A 24,708-nucleotide genomic window follows, 5' to 3' on the forward strand; every position below is an offset into this window, starting at 1 on the left:
AAGCACTTTTACCCACTGTGCTGTTTATTCCTCTGGAATCCTTAATAGTACTTATCATTTCCAGCAATGTCAGATTTGGATATTCAGACAAAATCTTTTGGGGAACAGTAAAAATCTGATTAAAAACAAAACAAACAAATAAACAAAACCAAGAAACTTCCTGGCCTAATGTCAACGACAAACAAAGAGAACAACCAGGTCCTTGAGCTCCTCAGGCAGATTGTCCTTGAGGGTCTGTGCATTATGATTTAGAGCCTATGATGTGTTCTAAGAATGGAGACCAACAGCGGATCCTTCATGTTACCTAAGATTCTAGAGGGCAACCTTCTTATAGAGGAGATGAGTTAGATTATCGTGTCCCTCTTCCTCCCACAGTGAACAGCTGGGAAGTGGCTACTTTGGATCTTAGTTTGGATTCCCACAGAAGCTTGTGTTAATCACCATGATCAAAGAAACAGAACCAACAGGACAATGGTCTCCTCTTTTTCTCTCTCTCTCCCTCTCCCTCTGTCTCTGTTTGTCTCTCTCCTTTTCTCTTTCTCTTTCTTCTTTTCCCTCTCTATTCATCTTTCTATTCATCTATCCACTAGGTCATCTGCCATTTATCTAACAATATGTCAGCCATCATCTACCATCTATTATTTGTCTCTCTCTAGCAGTCATCCATCTTCCAAGACTCTATTACCTGTCAATTATTTATCATTTATAATAATCTATTAATATTCATATATATCAACTGTTTGATATCTTTCAGTCCATTACCCCATGACTTTCTATGTCTGTTTAATCTATAACCCATCGTTTATATAAGAGATTAGCTAATATGTTTATGATTATTGTGGCAGCTTATGGAGTTAGCATTTACCAAGTAGAGACCTAGAGAAGATTTCAGTTTACTTTGATCCAAGTCTGATGGCCTGAGATCCAGGAGCTGACAGTATCAATCTCAGCCTGAAGGTAGGAGAGTTTACAAAAGAAATCCCAGCTCACTGAGTGAAGCAAAATTATAGCGAAGAATATCAGTGAAGCAGGAAAAAAAATGAACACACTTTCTCCATATGGACTGTGCTCTACTCAGGCCTTCGAGGGATTGGATGATGCCGAATTGTCTTGGAAACAAGCAGCTTAACCCATTGATTTTTGTGCAAACTTTATCCAGCAATGGCCTCCATTGGCTTACTCCAAAGCACTGTTTATCTGGGAGCCCTGAGGCTCCATCAGATTGACACAGGTTAATGACCACAGAGACAGTCTTGAGGAAAAGTGGTTTATTGACATGTACAGTGGCTGCTCCATTGTGGGGCTTCAACTTTCTTACAAAGCTGACATATGCCCCCTAGCTGGTGATGATGGGCTGCAGCAGGCTCTGCTGTCCTCGGCTTATCATCCAAGCTTACATCTACCATTTTTGATAGTACTACTCCACGCACATGAAGGCTTAACCTCCATGTTTGAGTGCGAACTGTTTCCCAAGGCCATTACCACCTCCAAGCTCCCTGTGGAATCTTGTAAGGCAAGAGTCAGCTGTACTATATGCCAGCATTGCCTCCTCTTATTGTTCCCTAAATGTAATTGAAGTCAATGTGTGATGTAGAATTGACAGGTGCCTCTGCCCCTGCCCCCTGCAACCCCAGGTTTCACAGTCATCAAGCATCTGAGAAGCTGGAAGATGCTAAGGAAGCTAGGTAGCAGAAACAAAAATAAATAAATAAATATACAACAGTAACGATCAGAACTACAACCAGTTCTCAGTCATCCCTCTGGATGCGCAGCACCCTAGGCACTCCATGTTTCTTGCCTTGCCTTACTGACTTAATGTTCACAGTAAGTCCATGTAATGGAACAAGTTGTTTTCCTTATTTTATAGTTTAGAAATGGAGGCTCAGGTACACAGTGGAAGTTGCTTGAGGCAGTAGAGCACAGCAGAGCCCCTGCTGGATTTCCACTTTGTCCAGTTGCTAGTTGGCAACTGTATTAATGTCCTTGTCATGGGGATAAAGTATCTGCCAACAGCAGGTACATCGGTCACTTTTCTATTGCTGTGATGGAATGCCGTGTCCAGAAGCAACTTAAAGAAATAAGTTTAATTTGGATTATGGATCCAGAGTGTTAGAGTCCATAGAGTCAGGAAGGCTTGGCTGCAAAAAGCCAGAGAAGGAATAAGAGAAATCATCTCTTAACTACACACAAGAAGTAGAGCTAGCAAGCAGAAAGCAGGGTAAGGTTAAGTCCACCCCATCTGACGTACTTCCTCAATCAAGTCTCCCTGTCGTAAAGATTCCATGATTTTCCCAAACAATGTAAGAAACTGGAATGAATGGGGACCCAGTGTTCAGATATATTGTTAATGCATGTATATTTGGGGCATGGGGGAGGCACAGCAGTAACTTAAGGGAGGGCTTATTTTGGCTTGTAGTGTGAAGGTCCAACTGTCATGATAGAGAAATCATGGCTGCAGTAGTAGATGGCTGGTCACTTTGTAACTGTCATCAGAGACTACTTAAGATGGGTGCTGGTACTCAGTTCACTTCTTCCTTTTGATTTTTCCCAAGTCACAAGCCCATGGCATGATGCTACCCACATTTAGAGTGGGTTTTGCAATTTATACAGTCTAGACTCTCACTAACAGACATGACTGGGACTTTGTATCCTAGGTGATTCTAGCTTCTCTCAAGCTGACATCAATAACATCTATCCATGTAGGAAGAGCTCAAAAAAATCATACTTTTGGGTCTGTGTTAGTGCTATTTCTAATACAACATAGTTAACTAAGACATGATATGTTTCAAATAGTTAACTATTTTGTATAAACATCATGACTTCAAAATCAGTGGTTTGGTGATGAGACAACATATTATGCAATAATTATTAATTAAAGGACAGGGAAAGATATTGAACCAAATAATGAACCAGTTGCTAAATAGATCTTATAGTTCTACAACTAAATTAGATGCAGTAACATCTGTTGATACACAAAAATCATTATAGGTAAAGTTAAGTAACTCAGGTATTTCCCCACTTCAGAGTGGCCACAGAGTTTAAGAAACATTTTACTTTTCAAAGGGGTGTGGTGATACATGCTTATAAATTCAGTACTCAGGAAACAAAAATATAAAGATCATGAGTCCCAGGCTAGCCTGAGCTACATACCTATATTCGATTGTTTTAAGCTCACATTTTCCCTTTGCTTATCTCTTTTATTTTTCACAAGAATCACACAAATATTGTTTTCCCAAGATCACTTTATGAGTTGCCAAAATGTTAATTAACAGTTTTTTTTCCTCTGTTATCATTATTATAACACACTTGCCTCTTGGCTCTGCAGCTCCAGATATTAATGAAGCCAGAATTGCTGTTGGTTTTCAAACCCAAACACAAGTAAATAGCTATGTACACGTCAAGGGCGATGCCTGGGAAATCCTGGATGTGAAAATGTCAGCTCTAAGCCAAGGTTCTCCTATGAGGCGGACATGCGGCCACTGTGACTGTTTTTCCAGGGAGCATTGATCTGGTAACTATTTCTATGAGGGATTGAGAGGAGGAGTGAAACCAAAATGTTATGTGGTAAGTCAGTCTCCCCTGCAGGTTCAATAGTTGCAGTCCTGATTCAATATATTCTGACCTTCTGGGGTCTGATATTGGGTTGCTGTTAAAATGGGTGAAAAACTGTTGTGGTTTGGTTGAAAATTGTCCCCCATAAGGTCACATATTTGACATGTGGACTGCAGGTGATAGTGTGGATAGGAAGGTTCTGGAATCATTAGGAGGTAGATTCTTTCTACCTGGGATGGCTGGGGATGGACGGGCCTTTAAATTTTATATTTCGTTCTTATTTTCTGTCCTTTCTCTCCTCACTAGGTATAGATGGGATATGACCAGTCACCTCCTCTCCTTTTTTTTTTTTTTTTTTTTTGCAGCCACACTTTGCCCGCCATGGTAGGTTGTCATACCTAGAACTACAAGTCAAAGTAAATCCTTCCTGGTAACAGAGTATCAGTAAAAGATCGCCTAGATAATGTTCACATGTAAACACGACAATGTCTTAATTATGTTAATATGGGAAGTCCTGAAAGTGGGTGTCATCACTCCCAACTTTGGGGTGTTTAAATAGCACAGAGCTGGGTAGAAGGCTTATGTGCACTCATTTTCTCTCTGCTCTTGGGTGTGGATGCAGCTAGCTGCTTCAATTGATTTCCCCAAAATGCTGGAGTGTAATCTGGAATTACAAGCCAAATGAACCATATCTCCATCCAAGATACCCAAGGCATCCTATAGCAGGAAGGGTTTATCTGGGCCCGCCGTTCAGGATGGTCAGAGTCTACTGCAGTGGAGAGGGATGGAGGCAGACTTATGTGATGGTCGTAGCAGGCTGTTGAGATCCGCCATCCCTAATCGCAAGCCTGAAGCAGAGGAAATAGGCAGGCAGAGGAGACTTTTGATCTCATGGTTGCACCCATTCAAAGCACTGCAAATTGCTTTTGTTAATATATATATTATATATAATATGTATTATTATATATAACACATAGCACCAGGGTAGGAAACTAGAACAATCCCTTAAGTCACCTGCGAGGTATTTTGTTACAGCAGCAAGAAAAGCGAGTAATAGAGACAGATCCTATTCGTTTGGTTTTGGAGGAGTTGAAAGACAAGGTGCCACCACTGAGAGACGCACATCCAAAAGAGGCTTGGGCTCAGACCAAAGAACATCAGACAGTCAGGTTTCACCAGTGAAAACAGAATCTAAAATAAAATTAAAAAAAAATCCAAGAATAAAAGCGATGGGAGAGATCATGCTTCTAAAGTATAAACTAGTTAACATTTTCCTTTCAAATCCTTCCCTTTCTGTATTTGTAAAATATGACTTTACATTTTTAACCATCTTTGTGTGAATTCAGTGTTTGTGGTACACAAGAATGTTTTCACACATAGCACACCTCAAACTCACTCTAGCCACACTCTCTTTCCCATCGCCTATTTTTACCCCCCACTTCCCATTATTCCTCTGTTTCCTTAGCTAGTTGATTTTACTTACATGTCATAAACACAGGTATGATTTTATGTATCTACATGAAATCTAGGAAGCTTAAATGAGAGAAAACACTTTTGTCTTTCTGAAACTTACTTAATTCATTTAGCTTGGCTACCTTCAGTCACCTCCATTTTCCTGCAAGCTTAACTGGATTCTTCTTCATGACTGAAGAAGTTTCCTTTGTGCATACAATATCCTTTATTCATTCATTCCTCTGTGGTCAAACATGGCAGTTGACTCTGTTTCTAGATTTCTGAGTATGATGTGTCTCTCTTGCAGGTCAACTTCAGGTCCATTGGGCAAATAGCCAGAAGTCATATTATTGACTCATAGGATGGATTGCTTTTTAGATTTTTGTGTGTTTGTTTGCTTGCTTGCATGCTTGAAGTTATTGTTATTTCCCCATTTTTACAAAGGAAGAACCTAAATTAAACTTTATAGAGAGTTAATCTCTCAGTTGTCTTTAATTTACCACTGAATTAAACATTGTGTCATGTTTGCCTCAACTATACCTTCTCCTTTAACTTTATGATAATTCACCTCACAAAGGGAAATAGTGTGTTCTCAAAGTCCTGTTCTACCTCACCTGTCAATTTCTACAGCTTTCTTTGGCTAGGTGTGTGATTTACATCTCTTAATCATTTCATGCCTTCATTTTTCATCAGTATACTGAACGATAATCACCTCAGATGACTGTTTTGAGCACTAGATGTTAGTGAAGATGAAGCCCTTTGAAGAATACCAAAAGTATCTTAAGAATGACAGGAGATGGTGACTGAAATTCTCACTTCACCAAGAAAAGCATCAAGTTGCTGGAGAGATGGTTCAGTGCTTGATAGCCCTGGCTGTTCTTATAGAGGGCCCCGAGTTTAAATGCCAGCACCTGCAAAGCAGCTTGAAACTGTGACTCCCTCCTGGTCCTCTGAGATACACCTGCACCCACATAATCAGTATCTGGAGAGATAGCTTTGCTAAGAAGAACACTTGCTGTTCTTCCAGAGGACCCAACCCTGATTCCCAGCACCAAAATCATCTAGCTTACAACTACTTATGCCTCTGGATCCATCCTTACTCTGCTGGACTCTGTGGGAAACTTTACATAGGTAGCATGCACATACATAGATACAGACACATTTACATACCTATCAATAATAAAAATCAAACCAAAAATAAATCCTCATTATACAGAGAAGTAAACAAACAAGAATGATTCCAGCCTTTGTCCCCTCTGTGTCTTTTGCCATCAAAATCCTCATGATAGCCTACAAATCTAGGAATCTCTGCTTCTCAGGGATCTCACATTCATGATGATTTTTCAACTACTTTTTTTCTTGGATTATAGGCAGACTCTTCATTTAACCTAGATCCTTTGTCTGCTGAAAAGCCTCTTCTCTTTAGACCCAGGACTACTAGATATAGGCTTGGTCTTTGCATTTTATGCTGGGTTGGCTTGAAATCAGACAAACATGAGAATCTAAATATGATTGCTGGGTAGCTATTCTCATAAATGCATGGATCCTGGGACTCCATAGGAATGAAGCACAGTGAGGGTGATGATGACTAAGGAATCAGGGTGCCCAGTGTGGTTCAGGAGAGAGTGCTAAAAATGAGAGGCCTGCCTCTGTTACCTAAACAGCAGTGATCCAACACATTTCTAGCTCCTTCATTAAGTTTTATTTCTACATAGTTTTAAGGTAGAGCCTTACTCTGGAGTGCTGGATGGACTTGAACTCACAGAGATCTGCCTGCCTCTGCCTCTGCCTCTGCCTCTGCTTCTGCCTCTGCCTCTGCCTCTGCCTCCCAAGTCCCAGGATTAAAGACTGCCACCACACCAGATTTGTGTGTGTGTGTGTGTGTGTGTGTGTGTGTGTGTTGTATTGTGTATGTGTCTGTTTGACAGTCTGTGTCTGTGTCTATGTCTGTGTCTCTGTGTGCATGTGTGGGTATGTGCATATGTGAGTACAGTGCCTCCTGAGCCTAGAAGAGGTTTGTTGCCAGTGTTAGAAGTGTCTTTGAGTCACCCAACTTGGGTGCTGGGAACCAAACTCAGGTTCTCTGGAAGAACAGTATGCACTTTTAACTGCTGAGCTATCTCTCTAGCCCCTTCCATTTCTTTCTTATTGTCTTGGGTGTTTCTGTCTACAACTACTCCAAGTTCTGAATTCTCTGTTGCCTTTGATTATAGGGTATTTTCTAGAAATTATATAGTAGGCATGGATACTAATCAGAGGTTCCCACTATTTTTGGGAAAATGCATGTTGCTTCCTTTTTCCTTTAAATACTCATCTTTGACCTCTGTTTAATTGCGTCAATTGGTCCTAACCCCGTCTGCCTTCTCTGTATCCACTGTCTGATGGTCCAGCGCAGTGCAGCTGTCTCATTTATGTAATTCAGCAATCGTACAAAGAGACAGAACTGTGAACACAATTGTTCCTAGGTATAAATAGCAGCAAGCTGGATAATCTCATCTGTGCTTCCATTCAAACACCCTCACAAATCCTTCTGTCTTGAGAATAGTTTAGATCCTCATTCCTCTACCCCATCAGGGAAATGTATTTGCTATACATTTCGCAAACACTTCTATTGAACTTGCTAAATTTTATTTTTTTCATGCCTTCCCTATTATATCATGCCCACCTGCATGCAGTGGGCTCTGTACAAGTAGCCTGGGAAAATCTGAGTGCTGAAGTCACTAAAACCTAGGGATTTTGTGCTCTGAAAGGTTTCATGATTGTCCAGTTGCTTCCTCGTCAATGTGACAAAAGCCACTTAAGGAGAAGGCAGGGAAGGATTTACTTGGCTCACAGTTTGAGGGCACAGTCCATCATGAAGGGAAATGTGTGCTGGGAGGATCAAGAAGCACATGGTCACATTGCATCCAGTGAAGAATCAGAGGTGAGTGCTGGTTCTGCCTTTATTCTCTGCTTTTGATTCAGTCCAAGACCTCAGCCCAAGGAATGATACTGCCTTTATTTATGGTAAATCTTCTTCCATCTGCTAAACAAATCAAGAAACTCTCTCATAGACTGAGGGAACATTCAGTATACCGCACCTCTTTTATTTGTTTATTTTATTCTTTTCTCATACATTGCATCCTAACCACAGTTTCTCCTCCCTCCATGCGTTCCACCCCTTTTCCCCAGATCAACTCTTCCTCTGTTTCCCTCCAAAAAGACAGGCCTCACAGGCATGTAAATGGCATAACAAGTTGCAGTAAGACTAAGCACAAACTCTCATATCAAGGCCGGGTGAGGTAGGAGGAAAAGAGTCCTAAGTGCAAATGAAAGACTCCCACTATTAGACCCACAAAGGATACTAACTAACAACTATGATGTAAATATGCAGGGAACCTAGCTCAGAGCCATGCAGGCTCTGTGGTTGTTCTATAACTAGGCAAAACTTCCATTGGTGGGACTGGAGACATCAACCCCACTATAAAACCTATGATGTACAATTTATTCCCACCTGTTAGATGTGCTGGGCAAACAGTGATGCAGAACTTATGAGAGTGGCCAACCAGTGACTGATCCAACTTGAGGCTCACACCATGAGAGGGAGCCTATTCAAGGCATTGCCTGGATGACCAGAAACTAGTGGTTGGACATTCCAGAGACCTAGGATAGAACCACACATGACTGGCAATAAATAAATAAATAAATAAATAAATAAATAAATAAATAAATAATAAACTCCACCTCTTCTTCATAGTGCCCCCCCTATAGAGCCACACCAGGGATTTAGCCTTGAACGTAGGGGCCATTGGTAGAAATTTAAGATCCAAACCACATAGCACTGTCAACCCCAGGGATCACTTTCAAATTTTTGCTTACACGTCCTGATGCTGTAGCAACAATGATGTTTTTTCTATGTATGTCATTACCCAAATTACTGCAGTATAAGGTGAGCTAATCACACAAGGGGGGGGGCACGTTATTTACCTTGTAGAACAGCTAAGAAGCATTCAGAGTGTTCATCTTCCAATTGTTGACAATATTAATTTGCAGTAACTAATAACTTTGTATATGGGCAATAATATCAATTGACATGTTTCACCTCATCTAAACCTTTGAAAGCCACAAAGACGACCTTCACATCTGTGTTTTTGCTGAACTGTGCACAACAGAGAGTAATTGGAATGCCCTTTGACTGGAGGATGCCTAGTGTGGATATGGCACATACACAATGGGCACTTACCAAGCTACAAAGAACAACAACACTGTAAAATGTGCCAAGAAAAATGAATGTATCTGAAAATATTATATGAAGTGATATAAAAGCAAAGCTTTCACTTTTTCATGTGCAGACACTAATTTTTAATGCTAGTGTGTAGGAGAATGGACTCAGGAGAAAAGGGGAGGAGGAAGAGAAACACCTTGTATGAATTTTGATTGAAGAGAGTATCCAAGACATGGTCAAATGAATTTACTAACCGTCTCAACTCAGCCTCTTTCCACATGAAATGAGGGATTTGATACGACAGATTACAGGTGAGTTTAATTAAAGGGTAGTGGAGTACCATGAGGAATCTTGAATCAAACAAAAACATTTCCCGAGTAAATGTTTGGATGGCCACATGAGGGGAGAGAGGATAGAAAGAGAAACCAAAAGGAGGAGGAAGGGAAAGTGGGGGAGGAGAAGAGAAGAGGGACCTTTGCTATCATGGCAAGGTCTCACTGTGGTCAGAAATATAACATCAGAGCAGGGGAGGCCTGGCAGCAGGGCCTTGAGGTAGCTGACCATTTGAGTACCCAGTCAATAAGCAGAGATGAAGGCATAGCAGCTCATGCTCTTTTTCCACGAGTCCAACCATTAAAGTGGGTCTTTCTTCCTCAACAAACATAATCTAGACAATGCCTCATAGACATTCCCAGAGGTTTTTCTCCTAGGTGGTTTTAGAACCATCACACCTCCAGGCCTGATGACTAGTCTCTGTCCGGGTTGCCTGTTAATGGCTCATAGACGATCTATGCTGCTTTCTTGAGCTTCTGTCCTCTTCCCACTTCCGCAATATTAAACCAAGCACAGATGTTGGGGGGAAAATAAAATGTAAATCAGGCCACTCTTTCGGTAGAGCAAATTTGCGATTGTGGACCACAGAAAGTCACTTCTGGCTCCTTTCTTACTGGTGTATCTCAATAGTATTGCTGGATTGGATAAGCATACGGGAAACCACAAGGATATTCCTCCAAAACCGAAAGTGTCTTGGGTGAATTCTGTCTTGTGTTCATGCTAGCCTTATACTTTCATGGGAACACAAGAAAGCTTTTTGGTGTCTATTTCTAGAGAAGATTCTTAATCCTCAATCCATGCTGTGATTAAAGCTAGCTCTGAAAATTATAAAGAGTTGTACACATTTTTATCCACTCCAAAGAGACCTTTCCACAGTTATGGTCGCCACTTAGAAACATGGATCTGATGATTCTTTTGAGTAGAGCCTGGTATAAGAGGGAGAAGACCATTCTCCCCCTCAAATTCTACCCCAAAGAAAAGTAGATCTGACACATGGTGCAGCTGGTCAAGAGGGTGCTCCTTTGTGTTTAAAATGGAAACAACCAACTTTATCCATTAGACATGTTTACTTCAAGGGCGCTGTAAACTCTTTTCTTTGTTTTGGTTCTTTGTCAGCCCAGAGTGGTTAGTTCTACTTTTAAAGAATTCTAAACTCATGCTTTAACCAATGAGAAAAACAAAACATTTGTGTTTTCTTAGTTATTAAGGAGAAAACAATTTAATTCTAATAAATATTTTCCCCTTGGAGTTCTGAGTCTTTTATCTTTAATTCCTAATTCACAGTAAGCTAGAGAATGATAATTAGCTCATTTCCTTCTTCTATAAATATTTTCCCTTTTAAAAATACACTGGGCTTCTTGGCTCCCATCTGTATTCTAAATATTTGGATGATAAAGGCAGGAATCACCTTGAGTTCCAGGCTAGCCTGAGCTACAAAGTGAGGCATTGCCTAACAAAAGGAAGAGGGACACATATAGTGTAGAATTTTTATTCCAGTTTGAAATTATACACATATACACAGGCATGTTCTGGCACACACATGCATAAGCATGCATTTAGTGAAAAGTCACATGACTCTTAGTTCTCTGATGTGGTCTGATAGATGTGCTCTCATAGGGAAGTTCTCTCTTTTGTTTAATAACTAATAGTCAAGAATTATTTATTCATTTACAATGACAGATAAAAAATGTGAAGTTCCATTCTGAATACTCAAAGAAGCTTTGCTTTTATAACTATTGACAATTAGAATAGTTAAATGAGACTGACCTTACTCATAATAGATGATTTGATATCATCATGGGGCAGGTCATCTTGCACAAGTTCATACTTCCTCTGGAGGGAACACGTCCTCTAGAGTTCTAGTATTTGAATACCACAGAATTCTACCAGAGCTAAGATACCAGTGGACTCATGTGCACTAGCTAAGGTCATAAGGGAACAGTACATAGGGTTCTCAGAGTTACCACCAAAAATGTAAATTGTTTTGCACTTGTTTATTTCTCTCCCAGTTGTGCTGAGTTATAAAATGTATTTTAGAAGGGTGTAGAACAGCCTATAGTTCTTTGATGATGTTGAATATTCTTAATGGATTGTTTTATCTCAATAACAAGGTTGGGATGGTAACAATGATGTCTCCTCTCTGTTATTAAAGCCACTCATTTTGCTGAACTGCAGTATCAGGTATTCAATATCCATCCCTGAAGCTTAATGTTTGCAGAAAGATGTCCCAAAGCCTCTGGGCAATACTCTACTGACTCTTCGACACTCTCCCCATGAGAGCTCTTTCTGACATCTTTCTGTAACCAATACTTTCTCATTGTTACTAGAATTTACCTTTTAAATGCATTGCAATTTAAATCTAAGCTTTTGACCCATCTGTGGTCTCCAGTAGTTCTAATAATGGATTTCATGCTCTCTGGTTTGTGTAGAGGTGTGGGTACATATGCACACATGTGGTCATATGTATTGAGACTACATGTCAATATATTCTCTTTTTGCTCACTCTCTGGCCACTTAGATTTTGTGTCATAGTCTTTCTGTGGCCTTGAGATCACCTAGTAGGCTATGCTGGCTGGCAGGGAAGCCCCACGGATGCCTGTATCCATCTCCATGCCGGGGTCATTGATTGGCATCATAAGTGTGCATCAGCCCTGCTCTTTTTATAAGGTGAGTTCTGAGGTCTGAAGCTTAAGTTTTCATGGTTGCATAGCAAGTGCTTGACTTACTGAACCTGAGTACAAATCTTACTAAGGCTTTGGCTTCATGTATATTTGACCCATTTCCCAATCAGCTACAGTGTTTGACCCTCTTCTCACCATCTCTCTAGACGTGTGAGTCTGGATCTTTCTGTTAGCTGTCTAAGCCAGTCCTTTTGTTTTCTACTCTTTCCCTTGGAAATGTTTACTGGAAATGGTTGCTTGCACTCTTCAGCTTCTTGTTCAAGGCATTACTTCATGCTTGGATTCCTCTGTGCATCACGCCAGAGTGTCCATCACACTTTCCTCTCCTGCATTTTGTATCTACTGAACTGCAGAAAGCTGTATTAGTCAGGGTTCCCTAGAGTCACAGAACTTATGGAATGTCTCTCTATATTAAGGGAATTTATTGTGGTGAATTATGGTCTATAGTCCGACTACCCCAACAATGGTTAGATGTAGATAGGAAGTCCAAGAATCTAGTAGTTGCTCAGTCCCATGAGGCTGGTTGTTTCAGCTGCTCTTCTGTAGAAGTAGGTTCCAACAGATGTGCTAGCAAGTAAATGCAAGCAGGCAAAGAAGAGTGAATCTTCCTCCTTCTAATATCCTTATGTAGGTCTCCAGTAGAAGGCGTTACCCAAATTAAAAGTATGTACCACCATGTCTGGATCCGGGACTTGCTTTGTCCCAGGCTGACCTTGAACTCAGAGATCTCTTTGCCATAGTCTCCTTGGATTAAATTTGTGAACTAACTTGCCTGGGCCTAAGCTTTTCATGGCCACTATGCCTTAATATCTGCATGCCAAGAAACTTGTGTCTTCCAGCTTCAAGGTCTGGATCACAGGTGAGCCCTCCAATTCTGGATTGCAGTTTATTCTAGATTCAAGTTGACAACCAGGAATAACCATTACAAACTGTGAAGCACTTTCCTTCATGCTCTGTAAAACATTCCTATTTCCCTTTGCTGTAGTCACCGTGGGTTTCTAGAACATATGCTTTGCAAGGGAAGAGACCAGAATTTGCTAGTGAATGCAAAAAGAGATATCATAAAAAAACCAAAAACAAAACAATATGCTCTAATCTTTGGTTACTTTCACCATCTCATGATGATTTGTAACATCCTGGTCTAATTGAAGTAAGTGTGAGTCAAGAAATACCTGCAATTGGTCAGTGAGCCAACCTCAATACATTTCTATTGATAGAACTCAAGAACTATTGCTTACTAGTATCTCAGTCATTGTCTCTGTTGCCATAACAAAATACCTGACTCTGAGCACTTACTAAAGAAAGTAAGGTTTTATTTAACTTATAGTTCTAAAAGCTAAATGGTCAGGATGATCATCCCTAAGAGTTCACAACAAAATATTATATAATGATAAAAATAGACTGTTGATGTATTTATCAGGCTAGGAAACAAATGAAAAGTAAGGAAAATAAGTTACTGAAAAAGGTATATATTCTGTAATATTGCATGCATGGCTCTCTGCAAAAACTATACAGGGCTAGAAAACTGGGCCATGTCACAGAGGGAATAGAACATGGACATTAGGGGACATGAGAGAATATTTGTAGAGATGGAAATTATCTGTATCTTGATTGTCAAAACTCATTTATTTCTAGATAGTAAAGTATAAATGTAATTTCTAAGGGTTATCTTGTACCCTTTTGCTCTCAAATAATAATAAGGTGTTTCTATACCACTCTAAACTCTTTTTAACTCCTGGAAAAAGATGCAGAGACCTGGTATTTTTATTTAAAAGTTAATGTTACTAAGCTGGGTAGGTTTTGAACTATTCTTATGCGACTAGGGTATTACTACCCAGCAAATGCCCCATTACTTGCCATCTGGCCTTACCCTAGCTCACCTTGGTCCATGTGTGTCCTAACGGCTGCTCTCTCATTCATGATCTCATGACGAATCCTACTGGTTCTTCCACATGGTCTCATTATACGTTCCTCTTTTCTCTTTCTTTCCTCTCTCTCCTCTCTATTCTCTGGTTCCTTTGGAAGCCCCCAGACTAGAACCAGCACCATTGTCCTATTCTCTTCTCTTTCCCCACCAATTGGCTGATCAGCTCTTTGATTATCCAATCAGAGGTGATGGAAAACAATTTTTGCATAACATTGAGACTGGAGACTGGAGATACTTGACCAAGTGTTGGCCTTCATACTGGAGGCTTTTCACAGAGATCTCTGGCCCCTCCAGCCACGTGCGAGGGTTCAGGCGAAGGGGAGAGAACTCAGGCAGAGAGGAGGAATCACCTCTGCTGTCTCTGTTGCTACAGCTTCAGTTGCTCTAAGACATCAGCTGGGCTGAGCCTGCAGGTAGCTGACTAGCCAGCAAGGGGTGCGGGGGAGCTTCTGGCAGGGATTTCAGAAGAGCAGATCCCTTCCCCAAGTGGCAGTGTTACACCTCTTATGGCAGAAGCTCTCAGATGACGAAATAGTTCTTGCATACCTTTAATCCTTCTGGATAGAATTCTTATATACAGTTTTGGGGTTGAGTTAGTGTCTGACATCCGGTACTTCCTATTGGCTTGGCCTGAGAGCTTGGAGACACCTCATCTACATATGTATGTGGGAGGGTGGTTAGTTAGGGTCTCACAGTAGGTACTTCCTATTGGCTTGGTCTGAGAGCGTGGGAATACCTCATCTACATGTGAGAGGGCATGGTTCTGTGTCTATGTGACTGATGGCCACAAGCCTCTCTACAGGGGGATGAGGAGGTGCTGTAGCTATGTGACAGGGGTCTGGCCAACTAGGAGTTTAGGGAAATGCCTACCATCCCTTAGGGTCACCAGGGTTTCAACCTTACCTCCACCAGGAACCAGGATACCTTTCACAGCCCTCCACTGCACAACTATGCCATGTCTGACTGTACCCAGATGTCTGGGCATAGAAATCAGCATCTGAATACACAGTGCATAAAACCCTCCCCCCAACATTTTCCCCTTTTAGTCCAACAAAAGGTTCTTTCTCTCATATGTGTTAAACTATATATAATGATAACAATTATGTTAGGAAACTTCTCAAATAAAATTACATTCACGATGTCCAGTCCATTTGTGTTTGTAAACCTTGGAGAAAGTATTTTATTATCTGCTGTATCTAGTGAGTTTGAAAGACTCCCGGAGCGGGGAGACCCTCACTCAAGTCTCGGGATGACGAGAAACACCCCCCCCCCAAGAACTCACGTAAGACTGTCCTTGCTGTAATTTACACAAGGTTTATTGATAGGAACCAGTGTACTGGGGTCGAGACTCGTATCCCACGCAGGGGCAGAAGCGTTCGCCCACCAGTAGCTAAGAGAAGGGGAATTTAAAGGAAGAAACCACAACCCAAGGGGGTAGGGAGGGTGTCACTGGAAAATGTTGAGAATACCAGTGAAAAATCACAAGGAGGAGCTTCCTGTTTCTCAAGATTGTTTAACTTTATGGTCCACCTGTTCCTGGGAGAAGCTTCCTGCTTCTCAAGATTGTTCTCTAAGAATTTAATCTAACTTTATGGTCAGCTAGTTCCTGGGAGAGAGTTGTCGAACCGGCTGATGTAATTGTAGTTCCAGGGCCCGACCAGTTCTTTTCTTCGGCTCTAAACTTTTGTCTAGGGGGGCAATCTTAAAACTTCTACTTTTCAAGTTTTCTGTACTCAAATCATTTTCTATCATAACGTGCTTACATCAACCTATAAATATCCTTTTAGACATAAAAACACTTTCTTAAATCCTAAACAGCATATCCTTAATTGTGAAACTCTATCTAGTCTTCAATCCCATTCAGAGACCTGAGAAGAATAAATATCCGTAACTGGGAAGTACAAAGTAAGCAGCTTCCAAAACTATAGAAATGGTAGAGGAGCTGGGTGCCTGGACAGTTACCAAAGGCTTCTTGAGTCATACGAGCAGCACCTTCAGCCTTCTGGCCCAGAATAGGAAAGAATGTTCTGCGAAGCAGGAATTATGAATGAATGCTTGCCCTGTCTTGGCAAAGCTCAGCAGTCAACTTCCCTGCTTGTCTATAGTTTAGACAGTATACTGTCAGCACTTGAAACAAGGGAAGTTTTTGCCTGATGGCTAGCTCACCACATTTGAAGCCAACCCCATTAGGAAGTTCTTAATGCTCACCAGCTTCTTTGAAATAGAATGGGGGCTGCTGCCAGGAGTAGACATGTCCCGCTGTCATAAAAGCCTTTTATTAGCAAAACGTCTTTAAATGCCATATTTTGTAGATCTCTGAGGTTTTTTGCAGACCATCTATTTATCCATAGGACATCTGAATTGCTTGTTTCTATCTGTTTACTATCTGTTTAACCTAGAAAATATATCTCTGTAATTAATTAAACTAATGCCTAACATGACTAATAAGTTTGATTGACTACTAACTTGCATTTCTACTTTATCCTAAACAGTTTGTAAAGCACTATTTAAAAGTTCTAGAACTTAACATTGTATTTTAAAGAATTACATAGGTACAATACCTTAAACAAGAGTTTGAACATATATAAATAATACGTTGTAACAAAAAAAAATCAAAAGAACCTTAGATTTCTATCACTCTCAAAGACCATATCCAATGTTAATTATTTGGCTTATTAATGCTCTTTGGTCTAAAAGTGGATTCAATAATCTATCCCTTATCTTATCATTCCTATATCCTCCTTTTTCTTTTCCTCCCTTCTCTCTCCCTTTCCCAACTAACACTAGATAGGAGAGAAAGAAGGCTAGAGAAAAGAGACAGAGAAAATGAGAACCTTGAATCTAACCTCCCTTACTTTGTTTCCTCCCTGACCAAGACCATTAATAATTCACTCATTGAACAACTAAAAGCTACCCACCCTCCTTTTTTTTGGAATGGGATATTGTTCTCTTAAAATTGCTTTCTGATATCTAGGAGCATCATTTTGGGGAAGAGCAAAGAACATTGGGATATTGTCCAGTCTTATGAAATCTAACTGTAACATTTGTTTTCTAATTTCTGTGTCTGCTATGAACATGCAGGGTTTAAGTGACGTTCTGACTGGAACAGGCTGTGACACTGGACGATCTAGCTAGCCATTTTAAAATTGCCCCAGTTGCAGATTTTTGAGGAAACAAGTATTGAGGCTGTATGAGGTCGGATCAAGCAGGATGTTGGAATAAATATGTCTCTGAATCTCAGCATTCTTTTTAGTATCCTCAAGTTTAATCTTGTCTGGTAGTTCTCGGTGAACATATAAGATTTCACAGTAATATACATTTTTGTATTAACACATGTATGGAATGTAAAATGTATACAATTTAGCTAAAGATGATTCTTTGTTCTTTCTTCAAGCAGGTAAGGTGTCTTTCTTTTATAAGTTAGTTTGGTTTGTATAACCAAAGTTTAATATACTTTTTTATTGGTTATTTTATTTATTTACATTTCAAATGTTATCCCCTTCCCAGTTTCCCCTCTGCAAACTCACTATCCCATCCCCCTCCCACTGCTTCTATTAGGGTGCTCCCCCACCCACCCACTCCTGCCTCACCACCCAACCCTTCTTCAACACTGAAGCATCAAGTCTTCCCTGGACCAAGAGCCTCCTCTCCCATTGAAGCCAGATAAGATCATCCTCTGCTACATATGTAGTTGGAGCCATGGGTCCCTCCATGTGTACTCTTTGGTTGATGGTTTAATCCTTGGGAGCTCTGGGGTGTCTGGTTGGTTGATATTGTTGTTCTCCCTGTGGGGTTGCCAACCCCTCCAGCTTCTTTAGTTCTTTCTCTAACTCCTCCATTGTGGTTCCTATGCTCAGACTGATGATTGGCTGAGAACATCATCATCTGTATTGGTCAGGCTCTGGCAGAGCCTTTCAGGAGACATCCATATCAGGTTCCTGTCAGCAAGCACTTCTTTTTATCCATGCCATATAACAGGATAACATTAAAAGTCCCGAGGATTCTGTAGCCATAAGATTTATTGATTATGCTTAGCTGAAGTCCTGGCTAGAGACATTTTTATGTCTAAGCCACTCTCAGAGCTGTTCCCATGTAGAGGGCTCAGCAATACATGTTGTCCGTTTTGTTGATCTTCTTGATTTCTTTCATGTCTGCAGTCAGGATCTTCAGGAGGTCTCCCCGAGTCAAATCTTATTTTTATTAATTGAAAATCCATAGTTTTTCTCTTCATGTTGAAATAAACACAAAACTTCTTCCCCAATGTAATTACATTCCATTCTGAAGTTATCACTTATATAAGCTGATATCACATATATAGGTCTTCAGTCTTTTCTAAAATCCAGTGATTTTCGGCTGTATTACCTGTTTCATTGACAGTTAAAAATTTAAAGTCAATAAAGCATCATTTAATCTATCTCTGGGGGGTATTCATATCCCCCTTTTGTTTTATGAGCATTTCCTTTAAAGTTCTGTTAGATCTCTCTACAATTGCTTGTCCTGCAGGATTCTGAGATATGTCAGTAACATGTTTTATACAATAATGTCTAAAAATGTACTATTTTATTGGTTACCTATGCTGGAGCTATATCAGCGTCAGTCTGCAAAGGGATTTCCAAAATAGCTATCATCCTTAGTAAATGCACCATCTCAGCATCAGCCTCTGCAGAACTTAAGGCAAAAGCCCGTTGAAATTCTAAATACTTATCAATAGTGTAATGTATCAATATTTTACCAGAGGTAAGTTACATGTTGATGAAACTGATTGGAAAATGGATTTGTTCAATCAATCTCTCTGCCAATGATGCAATCAATAAATCGGGAGACAATATGAGTCACTATGGGCCGTATAATTTATATTTGTGGCAATTAAGTCAAAATGCCAAGTCAGTTTGATAAAATGGAGCAAACTTCTCACTGTATTTTAACTTCAGATTTGATCTTTGGTTTGTCTTCCTATATAGTAAGCTGAACGCAATACAAACAGGTTGTAAACGAAGCTGACGGGCAAAGCTTCACTGTAAAGTGCACAGGTAATGAAATGAGTTTCTGCACTGGCTCCAGTTCATAGACACCCTTAGCAGTGAACTCAGTCATCAATCTAAAAGGCAACACAGAACCCTGGTGCAGGTGCTTGAGTTCTTTCCCTCTGTTTAGAAGGTGGACTGGCACACATACAAGTCTCAAGACAGAGTCCAGTGCTGAAGAGAGAAACAGGGTGAATGGTGACTGGTAGTCTGGCTGATGTGTAAGCACAACTCTTGCATACACATCAGGTATCAGCCTCTGTGCCCCTTATGAGATGGATGTGGGACAGAAAGGGATAACTGCAAAGACACAGGAATGTAATGGAACCGCCTACTAAGGGCCCTGGAGGAGCCTCTGAGCTGAGAAGTGAGAATTCCAACACACTTAACAGCTGCTTAAGGCCTTTTTCCCCCTTCCCAGCTGTTAACTGTTAACTTTCTTTGTTTTCAGCAGAACCATTTTTGGAATCTTGGTGGCTTTGATTTTCACATGATCAGATTATAAACCCACCCAAGGCACCCCTGCACTAATTAAAAAAGAAAAGGAAAGAAAAGAATAAGAAAGAAAGGATGGAAGGAAGGAAAGAAGAAGAAAGGAAAGGAGGTAAGGAGGAAATGAGGGAAGGAGGGAGGGAGGAAGGAAAGAAAGGAGGAAGGAAGGAAGAAAGGAAGGGAAATCCAGAAATGTTTTTATGAACCTTCAGATATAAGTTGGGAGCCACCAAACTTGAATACATGGTGACTATTAAGACACTTAATTGTGCCTCTCCCTTGATGGACTTATGTCTACACTTGGGTTTATCTCCTATGAGAAGCCCACATCCATGATCATAGGTTTGTTTTTACTCATTAATGAATGTCTATTTTTAATGAAAATCTTAAACTCTAAATCACACTGTCTACCTCATACAAAATTCTTTTGCACATTGAAGCCATGAATCCTAGCATGGCTTGAGTCAAAATTCCTAGAAGATTAAAGGTAGCTATTAGGCTGCTGAGAGGGGCTTTGGAGACATAGATGAGAATAAAAGAGAGGAGGGGGTGAGGCAAGACAAGGCTTTCTCCTGGACACCATGCTTATAAGTAACTGTGGCATTATTTGCAGAACATTCCTCTGATATCACATCAGGAAAAGAGCCATTGCCCTAGAGCATCTCTGCAGTGTCAAGAGCTTATTCCGCTGGGGAGATATAAACAACATCTACCCCAGCCTCCGATGGTACCAACAAACCAAAGTATAATTCTGTCAGATTTTACCCCAGGAACCAGTGAATTGATAGGTAGGAGAGGGGCTTCTCAAAGAAACGTGGCTGAATCAAAAGCAGACATAATGTAACTTCCTTTAGCAGTGAGAAGTTCCCTGTAGCTGCATAGAGGGGGGCCCTCTTCAGTTAAGTTCTTCCACTCTAGCACCTCTCTAGCCCTCAAAGCCACGTGGGTCCTCAAGGATCTGGTAACCCTTGCCAACCCCTTTGGTGAAGGAATATCAACAATCAACAAAGCCTTTTGCTATGGACTCTTACGAGCTGATAAGTTTGAGCTGATGAAGATTTGCTCAGATTCTGTTCTCCAGCACCTTCTCAGTGGGTGTCATCGACAGAAATATGTTTCTAGGAATATGAGATTCTCTAAGGACAGAAGCACAGCCACATAACTGAACACTTCTGAAGGCCACCAAACACTCATGCATACACTGCCTTCCTGGGGCAGCAGTGGGTCTTAGCTACCACCCCTTGACCTTTTCAGGTACAGTAGGAGCCATAATTCTTTTTCCTCTCTAAATTTATGACCAGACTGTCAAATCTATTTCATCAGTGGTATATTGTTTTCTCTTTCTGTCAACAGTATAGTGATGTGATCAAACAACCAAGTAAAACATTATGGTGAAAATAAATGCTAGGGTTAAAGGGAAAGTAAAGTTTAAAATGGTGTGGTCAGGAACACAAGGGTTGAGAAATAACAGAGTTTGTCTCTGGCTATGACAGCCAAGCTGACCAGAAAAGGATAGGGCTCTGGGAAGACAACTATAATGTCACCAGGGTGGCTGGCTCCTATGAAGTCTCCCTGAAACATAGATTTGACACTGTTGTCCTTTTGCACAGTGTTCATTGTGGGCAACAATGACTCCGAAAATTCCTTCACTTCTTCCAGGAGAAAGAGCACCTCAGTCCATCCCAAAGACAAGGGCTAAATCTGAGCAACCAAGAAAACTGCAGCTACATTTTGCTGTTGTTATGAGTTCCTGTGGTACAGTGTTTATCCACAGGTCAGAGTTTCCTTAACAGCTACCAGACTCAACCAGGTCATAGACTGGCAATATATACAGTGTCAGCAACACTCAATGCTAGCCAAGGCTAGTGTCCTGGTGATGAACTAAGGTCAGCTGATAGCAAACAAGGCAAATGTGTCCAGAGAAGGATTTCTGCTACCCTTATTAGGGGTTTATGATCATCCTCCTCATTGGGACAGAGGTGTGACCAGAGTGTACCCCACTGTTGACTCATCTGTAATATATAGACATCTAACAGATCTCAGAGAAATTACATTGCTCTTTAAAAAGTCCCTAGGTTGTCAGCTCAAGACACCCCTCTATTCCAGTAACCTAACCCTAGCTTGAAAGGAAGGAAACTCTGCTTGTTTGATTTATAAACAAATCCCCAACTCTCTACTCTTTCTGAGTTCTTTCTATATTCAAACTCCTTTTTAAATCTCACCCTTCTCTGTCCATGAAATTCACTCACCGAGTTTGCAAGACAAAGGATCCAGAAACATGGACTCAGGGGAGGATGCTGTGGACCCCAGCATTCTAACTCCTGAGATAACTGCAGGAGAGAAGACAATGAATCCTTTGCATTCAAGACCCTGGTCCCCCTCCCCCACCCTTATCAATAGGGCTTTGAGTTCTAAAAAACTTGTACATAAATATAGTACATAAAAAACTTGTCTCATAAAGAGAAAAACAGTTAGGATAGTCACGACCCCTCAAAACCATTGGCAATATGTGCATCCCCCCCCCCAAATGCTATGATTTTAAATGTGACAAAGTATACCAATGCCAGAGCACCTAGCACCTCTCAACAAGGTTCATGTACACTCATAATAATACGACATTATATAAAACAGGTTATTCCCATTTTGCCATTTCCCTTATTCTACTGTTACCTCTTCGCTTAGGACGTCACACATGAGATGTTTGAAAATGCAAACACTTTTATATCTGGTTTGTGTCAAAAAGTGTGTTACAGGATAATGCAACAATTGCCCATGCTGTGAGAACAGCAGCAATGTGCTCAGTTTTGTGTTGAAATTAATTTTTCTGTACTTTTTCATATTTTATTAGTGATGCTACATTTGGAATGAGGCTTCTCTGTGTGGTATCTGTTAGACATGTGTTCTAATTTTGCGATGGGGGACGTGGAGGGCTGGTAAATGCCTAGGTGTATATCAGTGGGTGCCTGTATTTTACATTATATAGGAAACTGATCAAATACCTTCCAATGTGGTATATGCAGGTCCCTCTCACAGGAACCATATATGTTAGAATTATATCACATTCTTCTTAACACTTAGTGATGACAGATTTTAAAAGCTTCTGTAAGGCAAAGGACACTGTTGTTAGGACAAAATGGAAACCAACAGATTGGGAAAAGATCTTTACCAATCCTACAACTGATAGATAGATACAAAGAACTCAAGAAGTTAGACTGCAGGGAGCCAAATAACCCTATTGAAAAATGGGGTTGAGAGCTAAACAAAGAATTTGCAGCTGAGGAATGCCGAATGGCTGAGAAACACCTAAAGAAATGTTCAACATCTTTAGTCATAAGGAAAATGCAAATCAAAACAACCCCTGAGATTTCACCTCACACCAGTGAGGATTGCTAAGATCAAAAACTCAGGTGACAGCAGATGCTGGCGAGGATGTGGAGAAAGAGGAACACTCCTCCATTGTTGGTGGGATTGCAGACTGGTACAACCATTCTGGAAATCAGTCTGGAGTTTCCTCAGAAAATTGGACATTGAACTACCTGAGAACCCAGCTATACCTCTCTTGGGCATATACCCAAAAGATACCCTAACATATAACAAAGACACATGCTCCATTATGTTCATAGCAGCCTTATTTAAAATAGCCAGAAGCTGGAAAGAGCCCAGATACCCTTCAACAGAGGAATGGATACAGAAAATGTGGTACATCTACACAATGGGATATTACTCAGCTATCAAAAACAATGACTTTATGAAATTCGTAGGCAAATGGATGGAACTGGAAAATATTATCCTGAGTGAGGTAACTCAATCACAGAAAAACACATATGGTATGCACTCATTGATAAGTGGCTATTAGCCCAAATGCTTGAATTACCCTAGATACACAGAACACATGAAACTCAAGACGGATGACCAAAATTCGAATGCTTCACTCCTTCTTTAAAAGGGGAACAAGAATACCCTTGGCAGGGAATAGGGAGGCAAAGTTTAGAACAGAGGCAGAAGGAACACCCATTCAGAGCCTGCCCCACATGTGGCCCATACATATACAGCCACCCAATTAGACAAGATGGATGAAGCAAAGAAGTGCAGGCCGACAGAAACGGGATGTAGATCTGTCCTGAGAGACACAGCCAGAATACAGCAAATATATAGGCGAATGCCAGCAGCAAACCACTGAAGTGAGAACGGGACCCCCATTGAAGGAATCAGAGAAAGGACTGGAAGAACTTGAAGGGGCTTGAGACCCCATATGAATAACAATGCCAAGCAACCAGAGCTTCCAGGGACTAAGCCACTACTCAAAGACTATATACATGGACTGACCCTGGGCTCCAACCTCATAGGTAGCAATGAATAGCCTAGTAAGAGCACCAATGGAAGGGGAAGCCCTTGGTCCTGCTAAGACTGAACCCATTGAACGTGATTGTTGGGGGGAAGGCGGTAATGGGGGGAGGATGGGGAGGGGAACACCTATAGAGAAGGGGAGGGGGAGGGGTTAGGGGGATGTTGGCCTAGAAACCGGGAAAGGGAATAACAATAGAAATGTAAATAAGAAATAACCAAGTTAATAAAGATGAAAAAAATCTTATTCACTCCAAAATATTAAATAAACAAAACAAAATGTTATTCACTTCAAAACAAACTTGGTCTTAGGTCCTAGGTCATTTAGATTTTAATTTGCATTTCTCAGAGAGCTTGATGACTTTTTCAGGTCCACAGTTTTTTTTGTAAATGTTTATGTATTGGGACATTTGTTAAATTGGATTATATGTCTTTTTATTTACTTATGATAAATGCTTGACGTGGTACTTTTAAAAATGTGTGTGTGTGTGTACATGAATGCCCATAGAGGACTGAAATGAATCTGGAGATCCGGTTGCAGGTACTTTGTGAGCTTCCTGATAGGACATAAAGTAGAGCTATGAATTACCCATCATTTTCTTCACCCTGTCATATCCCTGGAGAATGAATTAGTCATGTGTGATCCTGAAAGGTGAGTAATTGAAATCATTAATAGTTACTGGTCTTGAGAAAATCTTA

At 40.6% G+C, this 24,708-nt stretch overlaps 1 long non-coding RNA gene across 6 annotated transcripts; it reads left to right on the plus strand.

Moving 5' to 3' along the window:
• Positions 1 to 323: 323 nt before the first annotated feature.
• Positions 324 to 24,092, plus strand: LOC120097813 (uncharacterized). Of its 6 annotated transcripts, XR_010059490.1 has the most exons (7): positions 324 to 474; positions 846 to 957; positions 3,326 to 3,564; positions 7,755 to 7,927; positions 9,336 to 9,519; positions 19,628 to 19,777; positions 20,279 to 24,092. It is a non-coding gene; the product is annotated as an uncharacterized LOC120097813 (long non-coding RNA). The 6 variants fall into 6 exon arrangements; XR_010059488.1 differs by having other exon boundaries at positions 330 to 957; positions 3,326 to 3,511; positions 3,859 to 9,519; positions 19,625 to 19,777; XR_010059487.1 differs by having other exon boundaries at positions 330 to 2,300; positions 3,326 to 9,519; positions 19,625 to 19,777.
• The last annotated feature ends 616 nt before the right edge of the window (positions 24,093 to 24,708 follow it).

The sequence above is a fragment of the Rattus norvegicus genome, chromosome 17 (genome assembly GCF_036323735.1).
Source record: "Rattus norvegicus strain BN/NHsdMcwi chromosome 17, GRCr8, whole genome shotgun sequence".
NCBI lineage: Eukaryota > Metazoa > Chordata > Mammalia > Rodentia > Muridae > Rattus > Rattus norvegicus.